Raw genomic sequence first — 15,989 nt, forward strand, 5'->3', positions numbered from 1 at the left:
TGTCTGCACCCTATGTGTGACTCTCAGGTCCTATAGTGCAGACCAGCTTTTGAAGCTCATATGCATTCCCTGTCTCCAGACCCTTCCCCACCACCCTGACAGGATCCCATGAGGGCAGGGCAAATTCTAAGCTGCTCAGCCATGCTTGGAAGGTCCTTTCCCCCTCGTCTTCCCTTCCTGCTGCCTTTGCACGTAAAACTCAACATTACTGAACTATGTCACTTCACAAAACATGCTAGACTCATTTATACTTGTGCCCTTTCTGGAATATCATTCTCTCTGCGTGAGTAGTCTCCCTGACGTGACCACTGGGCAAAGTCCTCTCTTTCCTTTCAGCTTGAGGTTAAGCATCTGTGAAGTTTTCTGGAACCTTCTAATTGGCTGCACTGCTCCTTTAGTCTTTGCTTAATCTTGCACACCTCCCTACTGCCCAGGTATTGCCAGACCCTCATGCACACTCGTGTCTCTAGACAGACTCCAAGCTCCCTGCAGGAACACCCTAGGCACCCCACTGATAGACTGACCATACAAACAAATACATAAATAAAAAAACTCTGATCTAAAACTCACAGCAACACATTACCTACAATAAAGCCCAGAAAGCCAGCCTGCCGTTAGTCAGACTGGTAGGAAGTCAAACCGCTATCTTTAGTAACAATCCAGGAAGCTAAACAGTAACCCCTTTCACAATTGGCCCCAGACAGTGAGCACTTGATTAATAACAGCTTCCCTAATTTTAGTCCTTGATTCCAATTGGAACCAACCAGAGAAAGCCAAATATGCGTCAATAACCCATCCCGAAGGATGGCCGCCTCTAGCAGCCCACCTGCGGCTCCCCCTGCCAACAGCCTCCAATCAGGGCTCCCCTTAAGCCCTCCCTTCTTTCTACTCCAAAGCTTTGCCACCCATCTGCCTGACTTGGTGTCTCTGCAGAATGCAACCTTTGCTTGTTCTTACTTGGCTGATCTTTGTTTATTGCCATGCAGCGCACTGAAGGTGTTCAATGGAATGACCACCGAAATTGTCCCTGGCGCATCAGAAGAGGGAAAACGACAGGGAACGCCCACCTCTCTTTCTGAGGCAAAATCTGCGTGAAGCCAGTACACCAGTTTTGTGCATGTTCTGCGAGGTACCCGCAGCTTTGTCTCCTGTGCCTTCTGTGGTCAGAACCCCAGCCTCCACCTGCTGCTTCCTTGCTATAGGACCCTAAGAAATTCAGGATTATCTTACCCTTCATTTGTTTTTCGGACTTAGGCCAAAGTCCGCTGCCCACAATGTAGCTTTTGTTCTTTCAAATAACTTGGGAGTAGTTCAGTTTTCACAGTTAAATGACTATGAACCTTTGAAATACATATAACATAAATAGGATGAACGTTTCGCCCATCAGATTTGGCAGCTTCACAAAACTGACCTGAACCTTCTCGTGACTCTTGGATTCCAGTTTCCAGCTTGAGGCGGGGAACGGCAGACTCGCCGATGTACTTAATACTCATGAGAACCGCTGGAAGGCTGGGAAGGTAGCCTAAAGAGAAGGGTTCCTGTGAAGAAAGAGGAGGTGAGAAGGGGAATCTTTCTGCCCTCTGGAACTTAACATGCCAAGAGAGATTGAATTTGAGTTTGGAGCTAGTCTGCATTTCCTCATGGGATTCTTGCATCTGGGTTGTGGACCCAATAAAATGGAGACTTCTTGACCAGGTGCCAAAGCTTTCCGAACTGTGGCCCCCATGGGACACTCCATCTCAGCTCCAGCTTCTTGCTGGAAGCCTTTGGCAAGTCAGCGATTCTCTCTGCATCTACGTTCTCCTTTTACAGTGGAAACACAGGGTTGTTTGGAGAATCAAAAGAAATAACTTTCATGAGCATTTGCAGATTGTCAAGTCTTAAAAACATTGCTATAGTTATTATTATTATTATAAGAACTCAATGATACATGTTAAAATGAGTTTCGTGGTTGAATAGTTAAATATTGTAAAAATTACTTAAGAGACATGTAGAGCCTCTTTGAGTAGGTTATAAAATCAGACAACTGGGAAGACCTGCCATGGTGATTAAAGTTCCACCGTGAACCGTGGCTTTATGGCACGTATCAGCACCTTGGTGCTGAGAACAGTGCCCGTATCAGTTCTGTGGATATATAGAGTGTAAAGAAGGGTTGAGGGTCCTCCAGTTTGATCCTGGTGATTCAGAGATGGCAAAATAGAGCTCCCAAGGAAGCTGGTTTGCCCAAGGCTATTCAACTACGGAAAACTGAAGTGGAACCTACAATAATAACACAGGGCCATTGAGTTATACATCCAAAACTAATGCATCACTGTCAACTATACTCAAATTTATTTATCTAATAAGTTTTTATGTTATTTATTTTGAGATAGAGAGAGTGGGCACAAGCAGGGGAGGGGGAGATTGAGAGGGAGAGAGCATCCCAAGCAGGCTCCGTGCCGACACGGGGCTTGAACTCACAAACCATGAGATCATGACCTGAGCCAAAACCAAGAGTCAGACGCCTAACCGACTGAGCCACCCAGGCTCAGCCCCTCAACTGGATTCCAATTTTTTTTTTAAAAAAGTAAGTGATACTTTTTTTTTTTTAATTTTTTTTCAACTTTTTTTTTTTTTAATTTTATTTTGGGGACAGAGAGAGACAGAGCACGAACGGGGGAGGGGCAGAGAGAGAGGGAGACACAGAATGGGAAACAGGCTCCAGGCTCCGAGCCGTCGGCCCAGAGCCCGACGCGGGGCTCGAACTCACGCGAGATCACTCGAGATCTCGCGAGATCGTGAACTCCCGGACCGCGAGATCGTGACCTGGCTGAAGTCGGACGCTTAACCGACTGCGCCACCCAGGCGCCCCAAGTGATACCCTTAAAAAACATCCTGATCATAAAAGGCAAAGACCAAAAACTGTTAGCAATTGAAAAATACTAAGGAGACACAACAACTAAATGCAGAAAAAGGGACCCTCATGGAAACACTGATGAAAACTGAATAAGGTGTGTCATTTAGTTACCAGAAGGCCCCAGTGTCAATTTTCTACTTTTCATCATTGTACTATGGCAATGGAAGACGTCATCATTGGGGAAGCTGGGTCAAGGATATGCAGGAATTCTGCTTTCTCATGACTTTTTTGTAAGTCCCAAACTATTTCCAAATAAAAAAAAGTGTCGAACTGTTTTCTTTTGAAATAGTAATAGAACAGGCCTGTGCGGCTTCCAGTAAAGATCCAGGCCATGCACTCTCCCACTCAGGCTTCAGAAACACTCAGCGATGGACAGGACCTACCTCGCCATAGTGTCTCAAGTACTTATTTTTCAAACCAGGCTCTAAAGATAGGTTGCGGAGGTTCTTAAAAACAAAGCAAAACAAACCTATTATAGTTATTTTCCCTCATCAAACAATGGTGATTTCAACGCTGTAGGACCCCTTTCATGGTTTTTATCTGTTTTATATGTTAGGGTGCTGTTAAAGATTTTCTTTGAAGCCAAGGGCTCAGCTGCTGAAAATGCTTGAAAACCACATACCTGGAGGGAAAATCAAACGCTGAAGGAACAGGGGGCAAAGCTTCCCACGGGCGAGTCAGTGTGAATGTGTGGAACCACGGGTGTATTAGGACAGGGGCAGAGGAAACGAAGGTTCATTCATTAAATATTTTCCAAGCTCCAATATGTAGACGTGACACCCATAGAAAGCGGACTTTCTGGTGATCGGAGTTCACCGGCAAGTCTTTGTCACTCTCTGTGACTAAAAATCTCTCTGGGGGCAGGGACGGCTGTTCTTGCTTACCTGATCATCTCCACTGTGCCTGGGACTCCTGCGGGGACAGATTGCTTCCCCCTCGGGGGGTGGCTGTGAGCACAGGTTCCCAGGGAACGTGTCTCCACGTTCCCAGGGATGATGTGGCTGAGGTCCTCAAATGAGGAAACATGTCAGGGAGGATTTTATTTCATGTATTTCACTTTACTTTGCTATTTTGAAGGGCTTCGTATCTTAGAAAGAGAAAAGACAGAGTTGTGGGTAATTCCAGTGAGTTGGACCGCAAAATATTTCCTATGAGAAGGGCTCCAGATAGTGCTTTGTAGACTGCCCCATCCCTTGACCTAGAGTAAAAATACCTTTGATGTCATGCTCCAGTGTGCACATACGTGTATACACAAATGCATAAAAAGATATATGAAATTGAACAAAATATATTACACAGTACTTACCCTTAGTGTTTGCCATGTACTCATTTTCTATTCTATTCTATTCTATTCTATTCTATTCTATTCCATTCCATTCCATTCCATTTTAACCATTCTATACTCTTTTGTTTCCAAAAAAAATTGGAAAGTAACTATAACTTGACCCACGAATATATTTCGTAATTTTAAAATTGATGTAAGGACAGCATCAGGAAGGTATGGGCTAGAGGACTTATCTTAAAGCGGGCTTTGCATTGCATGTGACAGTAGATTATGAAAATGTCAACCCACCATATCAGTGAAGGGGACAGGTGGCAATTTTACTGCCCCCCCCCCACATCGGCTCCAAGTCTCCCCTTGGGGTAGCCAATGATGCTGGTGGAGTTTCAGCTCTTATTGATTGACAAACATCAGCTCCCTGGCGTGTTCCGAGAACAGTGTGACTAGACAGGGTGAGACGTCACATCCTGGGTTAGGCAGAACTGGGCACCGAGGAGAACAGATAGCTCGGAGAAGTTGAGCAGGCTTTGTACGTGGGCTCCCGAGGACTGGTCAAGGACAGAGTGTGGGGACCCAGGGAGACGAACTTGAGGGTGCACAAGGCTGCACCGTATTGCAGTCCATCACAGCCCTCAGGGGCTGAGCGCCCAGGGAGCCAGTCAGCAAGCTGGAGGAGAGCGAAAGCAGGGAGCCTCACTGCCAGGAAAGCTTTGTTGATTTTAAATGCACATTCCCTGCCTTTTATGACAGTCGTCTACCTGCAGATTGATAATATTAGCTGAGTGTTTGTAGAAGTTGTTAGACCTAAGTGCTTTACATATAAGGACTTATTTAATCCTCATAATAACCCTAGGAGGCTTGATTTATTATTACCATCCCCGTTTTGCAAGCAAGGAAACCAAGGACAGGAGAGGTTAAGTAAATCGTCCAAGATCCCGCTCCAGATTTGGACTCGTCCATCTGGCTCGACAGCCTGCCGCTGATCTCTGATCTGCCTTGCCCCCTGCGGGGCAGCCGTGCTCTCGGCATGCGGGCTGACGTGGGTCAAGGAAAGACCCACGGAGAAGAAGATAGACTCACCATTTCCAATGATCGTTCTCTCAGAGCATCAATTGTGAAGCGGGGATTGATAACCTACCGAGCTGCAGAGATACAGGGCAGGCATGATCCCAGAAGGCCATCTAAATCCCTCCAGGAACCTTTCGATTTATCCTATAGGTTGGAGATTTCTGGAACACTGGTTCTGAAGGACAGGATCAAATAAGTTTTGAGGAAGTTAGAGTTAGAAGAATCAAGCAAGCTCCTCCTACGTGGGATTAGTTAATTCTTGGGGAGAAGAAGCATAGCTGGGACCAGCCCCTGTAGTTGTCTGACCACCGAGTATGTTTTGCCCTGAGCATCCCCACTAGGTTTGGGCAGTACTCAGTGAGAAAAATAGCATGCTGTTGCGAGGTTTAAAGCAGGGGTGGGGATAGGGTCAGCATTTTAGGAAAACTATTCTGTACTCAGAGTGGAAAATGGATAGAGGGACATGGGAGGCTAGTGAGAATATACGGATGGCTCTAGGAAGCCTGGTTAGGGGGCAAAGAGACGAGCCCAGGGCACTTGTAGTGGACACCATGAGGTCAGGTATGTTAAAGCAACATTTAGGGGAACAACTGGTGGGACTTTCAGACTGATTGGGTATGGAGTGTGAAGGAGAGGAGTGGACACAGGTGACTCCCATATTTTTTTTTTTTACTTAGGTGCCACCTGAGTTAGACGGCAGTGGGAGAGGAGATGGGGTGAAGGAACGAAGAGTCTCAGACACACATAGAGTGTCAGGTGCTAATGGAAGATTGAGTCGGAGAAGCCCAGCAGGGCGGTGGATCTATAAGGGGCTCTAAGTGAAGGACCCAGGTCAGTCAGGAGAACCACACTTGGCCTGAATTGGCATACTAGTCGCAATCAGACTCACAAAACAAAACTCATCCTCCAGAAGAGGGTATGGGCAAGACGAGGGCTAAGAAATGGATCCTGTGAATCAGGATCAGAGAATGTGGATGATCAGAGAAACATGAGTCCAGGAGAAAGAATGCTCAGAGATGCGGATCCGGCTAGGAGAGGAACGGGGATTAAAATATATGAACTGGGAAGCCGTGAGCTCTTTAGGGTTCACTCCACTGTCCACCAACCTCCAGACTGGGTTCCCGAAACTCTCAGAGTGGGAGAATCTGTGGTTAAGAAAACATGTAAAATTGAGCTGGAGGGGCAAGGTCATGGGCCAAATTCTGACATCACCAGAGATCCTATTTTAGCATTTCTAATGAAACAGCACGTTATGTCCAACAATTTGCATCTTGCATTAGTGACCAAATAGTTAACCTATCGACTGCGTTTTTGTGTTTCATGAACAATACCTGGAACTTTCAAACATTGAGTGACATCAGTGATATCATCCATTACTTAAAATAACCCTAGGGGGAAAACACTATGTTCATTTTCCAGATGAAACGCACAGGCACATGCACGTGCAGGCACGCACACACATGCATGCACACACATGAATGCATGCATGTGAACACACAGGCACATATGCACGTACACACACGCACGCATGAATGCACACACATACATAGGCACACACACACGCACACACCCCAGGCTTGGAGTAGTTAAGTGCTGCTCCAGTTGTCAGCGGCAGAGCTAGAATTCTCACATGGATTTGTCTACACCCAGAACCTGGGCCAGTGGCCACGACGCTGTGCGATATCAAATCCACTGGGTTGTAAATATCTAGTGAGAATCTTCTCTGTCACTAGACGCTCTTCAGGTTGTATCTCTCAAAGAGTCTCAGCAAGATGCTTACGCATTCTGCTCACTCAGAGCTCACACACACCCAGAACTAAGCTTTAGCGGAGCACCTGGGTGGCTCAATCTGTGATCATCTGACCCTTGATCTCGGCTCACATCGTGATACCAGGGTCGTGGGATTGAGCCCCGTGTCAGGCTCTGCACTGAGCTTGATCCTGCTTAAGATTCTCCCTCTCCCTTTGTCCCCCTCCTCCACGCGCGCTCTCTCTCTCAAAAAACAAACAAAAAAGCCCCTAAGCTTTAGTGTCTAACTGCTTAACACCATTTGAGCTCCACCATTTAAGGATTCTGTCTTTCCTCCTAAGATACCTTGAGGAATACCTTGACATTCGCATACGCCCAATCAGAAATGCTTAGGTAAGTAGAAGCAATCTGTATAGGCTACAATTACGTGGCAGGATTGGAGGATGGGGAAGGACTGTAATATATTCTAATTTTCGAATATGATCATTTACATGCATTGTGAGAAGGAAACAAATCGAGTTGTAGCACCCGAAGGTGAGGCTAATCATAGTTTGCAGCTGTCGTTTTCCTAGAAACAGAGCACGTGGATTACGGCCTCTTTTCCTTACGTGGACAGTGTCTGAAAGCAGAAAAGACAAACCTCTTCCTCGTGCTTGTCTTGCCGGCATTCTCTCTCTCATCTCTGTTCAGGTTGATAAGAAACTACGGAGCAGGAAGGCCCCTTGACTTCATTCTTTGAGAAAGAGAGAAAACACTGTATCCCCTCACGACATCTGTCAGCTTGAAAGGGCTCTGAATCACGGCAAAACGGCATTTTATATTTAGCAATTCATTTCCCGTTCAGATCAAGGTGACAAATCATATGAAAATAGCTCCTCGTGACTCACATCAGCTTTTTTTTTAAGACTTTGGTAACAAAGGTTGACAAAATTATTATCAATCCAGCATGGAGAGCGTTTGTCTTGGCCATTAACAAGATCCACGGTCCTCACCTGCTTCAGGATGTGATTGTTACTGCTTTCCTTTGGCTTACCACTCACAGGGAGGGGACAGGCCATGTTCCAGATCTCACAGAGCACTCGTGAGCCACACTGAAAGGTGGCTTCTTAATTTTGCCACACCCAGAAATCTTAGCGTGTATCTGAGGCGTAAGACAAAGGCACAGCATGCGTGAAGAGTTTAGCAATATTACAATTTGTGTAAGGAAAGGTGCAAAAAGCTGAAAAGCTGCTAATCATTCAGAAGGGTCAGAATCACGTCATTCTTGTTTCCTGTCACTAGAGCCTGGAGTTTTTCTGTCCTTGTCCTCAGAATCAGCACCTTCCGGTTGGTTGTGCCCAAACTAACCTCTGTTTAATTAATTAACTCTCTCTCTTTTTTTTTTTTTTTCCAACCAGAAGCCATGCTGTCTGAAGACAGCATCTTAGGCACTGGGGTGTGAGGCTGGAGGAAGTCTGGTCCCTGGTTGGGAAGGGGCCCACGGCCCTGGAGAAATCGACAATATAACTATTATATATTTTTTTTAATTTTTTTTCAACGTTTATTTTTGGGACAGAGAGAGACAGAGCATGAACGGGGGAGGGGCAGAGAGAGAGGGAGACACAGAATCGGAAACAGGCTCCAGGCTCCGAGCCATCAGCCCACAGCCTGACGCAGGGCTCGAACTCACGGACCGCGAGATCGTGACCTGGCTGAAGTCGGACGCTTAACCGACTGCGCCACCCAGGCGCCCCATATAACTATTATATTTTGATTCCATGTAGAGCTAGGCATGTGGGACCACAAAAAGAGCCTGAACAATTTTGTGCGTAGGTAGGTCTAATCTGATTTCAGAGAGGGGCAGACGTTTGGAGTGAGATATGGCACAGGAGTTAAAGCTCACTGGGAGCCAGTAAGACCTGGGCTTGGGTCTTAGGTCAGCCACTTTGGACGTGGTTTTTGTGACTTGATTTTCTCATCCATAAATGGGGACAGGATAGTACAGCACTCATCCTTCAGAAGTGTTGGGAGGATTAAGTAAGGCCATGCACAGGGAGCACTTAGCGGTATGTTTGGAAGACAGTCATGCTTAAGACCTGTCTTCTGAATGAGTGAATGAGTCCCCACTCTGGGCCAGGCACAGTCTTTGGAATCCCTTGCTAATGACCAGGGCTGGGGGAATACATGGACTGAAATGCAGAGCATGGAACCCCGTCTGGGGCCAGCAGCCACCCCTCTCTCTGGTGCCCACTCATTCATGCATCCTGGCTCAACGTGAGATGGCTTCCTTAGCTCCCTTCTCTCCTGCACCCCCCTCCTCTCTGCCGTCATTTGTGACCCCCACCTATGCGATCCTCACCTGTGTCAGTTGGGAATGCTTTTAGTGGCAAATAAAAGACAACTCAAGTAACAAGAGTTTAACCACCTAAGGATATCTTTGTCTCACACAAAAGTCTGCTCTCATGGCAGCCATTAACAATGAGCCTCTGCCATCTCCCTGTTCACATCCTTATGGGCACATGATGGCTGCAGTCTCTCCAGGCCTGTGTCTATATCTCAGGCAGAAAGAAGAGGGAAAGGTGCAGGAGCAGATGCTCGTGAGTCTCTTTTGGAGAGTGCCACCTTAGGACTTCTACTCACATCTCATTAGATGGTGGCCATTGCCATCTACAAGGGATTCTGGAAAGAGAGGCCAAAAGGAAGGAGTTGGGGATGACGCTAGGGCTGCCCTCACGTGGTGTATGCAACAGTAGCCATCCTTCAGCTCTTAACATAACTACCACTGGTCCCATGACAAGTCGCTTGACAACTGTCATGTTCACTGCTACCCTGTCCCATGAAAGGCCACAGCACTGTTCCCTACTGTTAAGCCTTTAACACTAGCACTGAGAATGCCATTCTTGAGCACATCACTTCACAGGTTACAATGTACTTTCTACCTTGACCTCCTTTTTGACTGTATCAACCATCCAGGGGCATGCATCCTTTCTGAAGAGGACACTGACCCAACTTAACACAGCAAATGGCAATTTGGAGCCAGAAGCAAGAATTTCTAGTCCTAGTTCAGGGATATTTTGAAGTCACTTGGCATAGGACTCCAGTGTTTGGTTGGACACTTAATAGCTGTATTAACCTGGCAACTTCCTGGAACTCTCTGAGCCTCAGTTTTATTATCTGTAAAGTGGGGATAAAAAAAAAAACACATGCCACTGTGGGTTGTTGTAGGCATTAAGTGATAAAACATAAGCAAAATGCAATCCTTGACTTATACCAAGCCATCAAAACATGGTAAGTATTATTAATCTTACTGGTTGTGTGACCTGAGGCAAGATGAGTAAACTCTTTGGGACTCAGTGTGTGCGATCTCTGAAATAGACAGTTAAGGATTATATAACGAACTATGTACGAACATCCCAGCACACACATTTGTTAATAATAAATATCAGTTAACTGTGAGCTGAATGAACAATTATTCACGGATTCTTGATGAATCTAAATTCTACATGTTACATCAAGGCCATGAAATCTGGAATATTCTCACCGGTAAAATACTGATTATGACGGTGACCCATTGAATAGGTACCAGGTGCCAGATGCCACATGCAGCATTGTCATGACCCCCGTCTGCAAACGATGGAGCTGACGGTGTGTGTATTTAAAAGCCTGGATGGCTCAGTCGGTTGAGCAGCTGACTTCGGCTCGGGTCATGATCTCGCGGTGTGTGAGTTTGAGCCCCGCGTCAGGCTCTGTGCTGATGGCTCAGAGTCTGGAGGCTGCTTTGGATTCTGTGTCTCCTTTCTTCTGTGCCCATGCCCTGCTTGTGCTCTGTCTCTCTCTGTCTCTCAAAAATAAATAAATAAATGTAAAAAAAAATTTTTTTTAAGCCTTGTCCAGCTCACTCAGCTTGGGCTGGACTCCAGCTTTGTCTAACTGCTTAGTTCACTCTCCCTAGGCAACCGCACTGCCTTTCAATGATGAGGGGAGGGCAGATGCAAGATTTCAGCCTTGACGCCGTGAACAAGTGAGCAGAAACAGAAACAGGGCATGGAAAAGAAGGAAATGAGGTGGAGCCTCAAAGCCCAGAAACTAAGTACTACCTAATCCAGCCTCATCTGGTTGACCATGACAGACTCAAATCCAAGATGTAAGTGCTTTGTTTGGTTCACCTACAATGCCATGGACACAATGAGACTGGAACTCAGGCCCCAAAGTACCCAGGACAGGTCTGTTTCTACCAAACCCTTCAGAAATAAAGCCACACCAGCAGCCAATTCCCTGAATGTATCTGTTCAGCTTTGTTCGAGACGAGATACGTAACCATTTGTTCTGATTTTGTAGCTGGGACCCCAGAATTGGATGAGCAGTTAGGAATGGGATTGCTAGAGTCTGCTCATTCATCACTACTTTTTAAGTACCTACTGTGTGCCAACCATGCTGGAAAGCACCGGAATGCCTTAGTGAAAGAAAGGGACCTATTTCTTGTCGTGGAGTTTTCTCTGGCACAGAGACTAACCACAGACAAGGAGGCACAAATTAACAAGTCACTACAGATGGGACAGTACATTAGGAAGGAAGCCCATGTTACAGTGTGAGAGATGGGCCATCCACATGGTGTAGTTCTACGAGGTGCCCCCCCACCCCCACCCCAAGGAGGCAACTTTTAGCAGAGAGCCAGGGAGGAGAAGAAACAAGCTTGGCCTCCCGACTCTGTCTCTCTCCCAACACCCACACAGTGTGGGAAGACTGCCTGTGGGGCCAGGGCTGTGGCTGGGTGGGCCCTCAGGGATCCAGGTAATCTAGAAGGTTCCTGAGTGACAAGAGCCTGGAATGACACATTTTCTTTTATTTTCACACACTAAGCTGCTCTGTAATTGAACGGATACACACATGCCACTCACCAACTGATAGGGTGGATGCCGGCTGTCAAGAAGGCAGGCAGATGGGTTAGCTCTTTGGCAGGAAGCCCCTGCTTCCTGGTGGGCTTTCGGGGAGACCAGGCAGGGATATCCCGGTGCACACAGCTCCTCATACCAACCTCCCTCATAGCCCTGACCCTAAGATTCTCTGCAATTTACTTCTACATCTGGGTCCCTGGATGGAGGGAGTTTCTCATGTGTGGGGTCATTGCTAATTCATTCAACAAGCGTGCACTGCATAGTTTCTGTGATCACCATTACCACCTTCTGCATCTTTTCAATAAATACATCGTCCCAAGAAATCCTCATTACAGTAGCAATCAAAGGAGAAACTTCTACAACCATTATTTCCTTTGAGTCTTACAGTGAGGCAGTGATGTAGGCATTTGCCAATTAGTCCTACTTTGCAGAGACGCAAAGGACGTGCAGACCTTGCTGTATGGTGAGTAATGGCAGAGCCGACATCGTCTGACTCCAAGTCAGGTGCTCTAAGGCCTATAGAAGACCACCTGATCCTCTGTATAATGCACATCTTTGTAGGTACTGGGGACATCATGTCTGGTGGCACTTACTGGTGGTAACAGTGGTGGCATTGGCAGCAGTAGATTTAGACTCAACGCACTCCAGCAGGCCCTGGGGAGAACTTATATATAACAGGAAAAAGTCATTGACTTATAATTAACCCCCCCATCCCCGTTCAGGACTTCTTCTTCCTTCCTCCCTGTGGAATAATATAAAGAGCATGATCCTCATTCGCGCAGACTTGATTTGACCCTTGGCTGCCTCACTCATAAATTGTACCCTTGGGCAAGGCTCTTGAACTCTCTGAGCTTTCTTCCCCTCAACTTTGTGCAGAGGGTATTTGGAATATTGTGGGGGCTTAATAAATTCAAGTCACCCTCTTCATCTCCACTAACTCATTCAGCACCGACTGGCCGAGTGCCTACATGAAGACAGACACTGCACCAAACATCGTTAATTAGACAAAGTTGCATTTTACTGCCCAGGACCTATACTCCCATGGAAACAAGGGACTGTATAAATTTTGCTGTAACCCAAGTATAATCGGTATCACAGGTGGTCCAGGCCCTGTATAAAGGCACAGCCAGAGAAGCCCAGTCCAGCCACGAACACCATCTTCCAAAGTGATTCCAAAGATTTCTCGTGTTTTCTGAGGAATTTTGGCAGGGATCCAGTTGTAATCCACACCAGGCTTGCACAGATCTTCTTCCTTGAACCTGTTCATTCAGATTCTGTACCTGCTCCAGAATCTCTCCCATGCTCCTCTCTCCCCAACCTCTTTTCTTTTTTTTAATGTTTATTTATTTATTTTGAAAGCGGGGGGGGGGGGTGGAGAAAGAGAGACAGAGACAGAGATTGAGAATGAACCCCAATAAGGTTCCATGCTCATTGTAGAGCCTTATGCAAGGCTTGATACCACAACCATGAGATCATGACCCGAGCCAAAATCAAGTCAGATGCTTAGCCAACCGAGCCACCCAGACGTGCCCCTTTCCCCAGCATCTTCTATAAGCTTCCAGGCCATGAGCTTTTCATTTTTCCTCTTCTCTTTATCCCATGCTCTTTAGTATAGAAATCAGCTTAGCCTCTTTAGCTAAAATCTCTCTCCCAGCCTCTCATCTCTCATGTTGGGATTTTCTTTATCTCCTCTTCTTACTTGACATTAACAATTCCTCATAACTAATCTGGCGAGTACTTGCCTTTGAGAAAAACAGTGAGTAGTGGGGTGAGGATGAGGAACCCTTGCATTAGTGAGTCCTGCCACTGTGATAATACAAGTACAAGGTACGTGCTGATAATTGCTTCTAACAGTTAATTACTCCCCAGAATGTCTGTGTCCCCTTTGGCCAGGCTGTCCTTCAAAACTCATAAAGCTCCTGCAAAATAAGTGTGGTGTACTGAGCCATGTCCCTTTACCTCCTCTTTCTTTCCAGAACCTAATTAACCCATCCAAACTACAGAAGACTGTTCGTCGTGGCTGTGGGTGGGCTTCTTCTCTCTCTGCCACCGGACACGGACCAGGAAGCACGTGGCTTCATTTTCAAAAGGATGCTGCCCTGGAGGCAAAATTTTGAAAGGCAGGCAGAAAATCATAATGAAGTAAGTGGAAACTGATCACCTCATGCCTGGGCTCACATTTCCTCTTAACTTCCTGCCCAGAAATTTGCTTATTTTTCCAAGTCACAGCAGTTACTGATAATAGCAGTTAACTGTAAAGGTTTTGGGTGATCTCACTTTCGTCTTGATAAATGTGCGTTTTCCATATTTTTGGCACTAAGCACGTGAATTTTAAAAAAACATAAATAAAACCGGGAAAAAATATTTGTGAAAAAGAAGCAACTTTTATTCACCACTTTAAATTTGGAAGCACATCTGAGGCACGGCAGCGTTGGCTGCTGCTGACTTCATCATGGCTGGTTACAGTGAACTGACATCACTGTTGACTTTGGAGCATATTCTAGGGTCCAGAAAGGAGAGGGAGTCTCCACCAAGTAATTCCCTGGAATTAAAGTTGACCACAAGCAATGGTTTCCTGTGGAGCTAAAGTCTGGAAAGAACTCATTCATCTTATAATCAAATTAGATCAGAGGGTGAAAGGCGGGCCCAGCACAGCGTCCTCACAGGATCTGTGTGCCCATGAGCGTGAGGAGTAACTGAGCCAATGCCTGTCCCGAAGGAACGAGAACTTATAAATATATACATTTGGTTCTAGGACAAAGGATGTGTTGGAGAGGAGCAGTGACTGGAGCTCAGTTGGGGTCTGTCACCAAGACGGTCGGTGCACCTCTGGCCCTATGTCTTCTGGCCCGAGTTAAGGGTGGGGGGCTGTTGCCCCAGGACGCTGAGACATCAGAAGCTCAATGCAGTTGTGCTTTTGGGTCAGGGGTTGGGGGGCACAACACTGGTGGTGGGGGGTGGTCTCTGTACTCCAGCAGAGGGCACTGAGCAGCTTTGTTGTGGTCCTTGGAGGTATCTAAGCTGCCAGCTGGAGAGGGCATAGCCATTGGCAGGTTTCAGCCATGGGGTCCCAGGCATTGGGAAGCCAAGACCACAGCAGGAAAGGCAACCACGAGCCCTATGCTCATGAGCATGCAGCTCCTTCTGCCCCTCACCGAACCCCCAGAAATGAATGAAAATTCTGTTCTGGGATCAGGCCAAAAAGTGATTACTGACACTCTTTCCACTCTCCAGCTGGACAAACCTCAGGTCAAACTCAGGTCAAAAATGTAAACATGCTTCTCCACTAGAGAGATTAGGCATCATCTATTGTCTCTGCGTAGACCCCTGTTTCCCCAGGAAAACTGATCCTCCCTGCCCAGTTTGGCTGCCAGTGCCCAGCTCCTGCCTTTCTCGGCAGAGGGGGAAGAACAAAATCCGGGTGCTGGGCAAAACCACATCCCTTGAACCAGTGAGAGGCCCAGCAAAGCTCGCAAAACAATGTGAAGATGCTGGGAAAGAAAGGGTCTTCATGTTTGGGGGGATCCTGGGCTATAACAATCGGGGTGTGGGATGTTCAGAAGGCATTGTTTCCGCTACCACTGCAGAGAGCCCATCTGAGACTGAGGAGAACTAAAACACAAGGAAATGGCAAAATGCTGTTGGAAACATGGTGCCCAATGACGTCACTGCAGTCTCTAGATCTGGATATGCCTCTAGCAGATTTCTCTGTTGGTTTTTCTTTTACTCTAAGCCTCTGTTTCCTCCCTCTCTCCTTCCCTTCTTTCCTTCCTTCCTAATTTACCTTTAGCTGAATTCCTCTGAAAGACCTCTGTGAACTGGGGAATGTGTGCTTGGAAGCAACAGGCCATGTGCTAGAGGGCTCCCAGGGTCAGGCAGGGTGTATGGTTTGAGACGTTGTCTGATGCAGCCAGGAAGCTGGCAGCCCTCTTATGCAGGAGTAACAGAGCGCTCTGTGAAAATTGTTAGAGTGGGTATCTTAAACCTTATACCCCGAATTTTCAAAGGCTGGCATTTAGGGGACTTCAGAGAAAATGTCGGAACACTGGGAAGTATTCCCTTCCTCTCTCGGTCTTCACTGTTTGCACTGTGGTCAAGGGACACCCTTCCATCCAAACCA

General features: G+C 46.7%; 1 protein-coding gene across 1 annotated transcript in view; it reads right to left on the reverse strand.

Annotated features, from left to right (window-relative positions):
• Nucleotides 1-2,856: 2,856 nt before the first annotated feature.
• LOC125156220 (uncharacterized) overlaps nucleotides 2,857-15,989 on the reverse strand; it is a 433,033-nt gene continuing 419,900 nt past the window's right edge. Inside the window, exon 6 of the mRNA XM_047841975.1 lies at nucleotides 2,857-5,421. The gene's annotated coding sequence lies outside the window, so the exon portion shown is untranslated. The remainder of the gene's footprint in view (nucleotides 5,422-15,989) is intronic.

This window comes from Prionailurus viverrinus, chromosome F2, assembly GCF_022837055.1.
Source record: "Prionailurus viverrinus isolate Anna chromosome F2, UM_Priviv_1.0, whole genome shotgun sequence".
In the NCBI taxonomy this organism is placed as follows: Eukaryota; Metazoa; Chordata; class Mammalia; order Carnivora; family Felidae; genus Prionailurus; species Prionailurus viverrinus.